This window comes from Apteryx rowi, unplaced genomic scaffold (genome assembly GCF_003343035.1).
Source record: "Apteryx rowi isolate R43461 unplaced genomic scaffold, aptRow1 scaffold_673, whole genome shotgun sequence".
Taxonomy (NCBI): domain Eukaryota; kingdom Metazoa; phylum Chordata; class Aves; order Apterygiformes; family Apterygidae; genus Apteryx; species Apteryx rowi.
Window position 1 is genome coordinate 71,669 of NW_020450953.1, and position 2,046 is coordinate 73,714.

Below are 2,046 nucleotides of genomic sequence, written 5' to 3' on the forward strand. Positions count from 1 at the left end.
GCGCAGAGATGCAGAGACATGGGGACACGGGGACACGGGGATGCAGGGATGTGGGGACACGGGGACACAAGGACTCAGGGACACAGAGATGCAGGAGCACAGAGATGCAGGGATGTGGGGACACGGGGACACAGGGACTCAGGGACACAGAGGTGCAGGGACACGGGGACGCGGGGACACAGGGCAGCAGTGCCCCGGGGCTGGCTGGCACCCGCCAGGGCGCGCAGCAGCCGTGCGGCACCAGGGCCCCACTGCGGCACCGGCTCCAGCCCGGCCGCTTCGCTGAGCGCAGGCGGTTTTTGCAGCACCCGGGGAACCCCGGGACCGGCCGGGGCGAGCAGCCCCGCGGCGCCCGGCGGCAGCGTGAGCCGGTGCACGGCGGGCGCCAGAGGACGCCGTGTGCCGGGGACGGAGCGTGCCGGGGCTGGCATGTGCCGGGATTCGTGCGTGCTGGAGCTGGCCTGTGCCAGGGACAGCGTGTGCCAAGGACAGCGAGTACCTCGGCGGTGCCGCGTGCCCAGGCAGCCCCGCGCCGCCGCGGGGCCCGGCTGAGACCTGGCGCTCTCGTGACACCGCGGCGGGCGGGGGCAGGAGCCGGCGCCGCCTCCGGGCCCACACGCGGGCATGAATGGGGCTGCGGGCCCGCCCCCGCCGCCGGGGCCCAATGGCGCGCGGCCGCGGTGCTGCGTCACCCCCGGAGGGACCAATGGGGCGCCCCGGGCTCGCTCCCTTCTCCCGGCCGGGACAGTTACATAATGGGGCCGGGGAGCGCGCGCGTGTGAGCGCACGTGTGTGCGTGCAGGCGCGTGTGCGCATGCGCAGCGCTCAGCGCTTCCCCCCCCGCGTGTGTGCGCGTGCAGGCGCGGGGGCGCGCGCGTGCACGCGCTTGTGCGTGTGCGCACATGTCCGTGCATGTGCGCGCGTGTGCGTGTGCACTCCGGCGGGCGGGCGGGCGCCCGGCCCGTGTGCGTGTGCAGGCCTGTGCACAGCCCGGCCCTCCCCCGCCCCGGGCTGCAGCTGCGGCAAAGGGGGCGAAGGGGACCACGGGGCACCCACGGCCCTGCGCCCACGGCCCCATTGCACCCGTGGCCCCACTGAACCCACGGCCCTGCTGCACTCACAGCCCCCGCTGCACCCACGGCCCCATTGCACCCACAGCCCCCTTGCACCCACAGTCCCCGCTGCACCCACAGCCCCATTGCGCCCACAGCCCCATTGCACCCACAATCCCCACCGCACCTACAATCCCCACTGCACCCACAGCCCCATTGCACCCACAGTCCCCGCTGCACCCAAAATCCCTGCTGCACCCAAAATCCCCGCTGCACCGACAGCCCCATTGCACCCACAGCCCCATTGCACCCACAGTCCCCGCTGCACCCACAATCCCTGCTGCACCCACAGCCCCATTGCACCCACAGCCCCATTGCACCCACAGTCCCTGCTGCACCCACAATCCCCGCTGCACCCACAGCCCCATTGCACCCACAGTCCCTGCTACACCCACACCCCCATTGCACCCACAGTCCCCGCTGCATCTACAGCCCCATTGCACCCACATTCCCTGCTGCACCCAAAATCCCCATTGCACCCACAGCCCCATTGCACCCACAGCCCTATTGCACCCACAGCCCCATTGCACCCACAGTCCCCACTACACCCACGGCCCCGCTACACCCACAGCCCTGCTGCACTCACAACCCTGCAGCACCTACAAACCTGCAGCACCCACAACCCACAGCACACACAACCCCGCAGCGCCCATGGCCTTGCAGCACCCACAGCCCTACTGCACCCACAGCCCTGCAGCACCTGCAGCCCCGTGCACCCAAGACCCTGCAGCACCTACAACCCTGCAGCACTCATGACCCCATTGCACCCACAGCCCCGTGCACCCACGACCCTGCAGCATCTACAAACCTGCAGCACCTACGACCCCACAGCACCCACGACCCGGCAGCACCCACGACCCTGCAGCATCTACAACCTTGCAGCACCTACAACCTTGCAGCACCCACGGCCCCACTGCACCCACGACCCCACAGA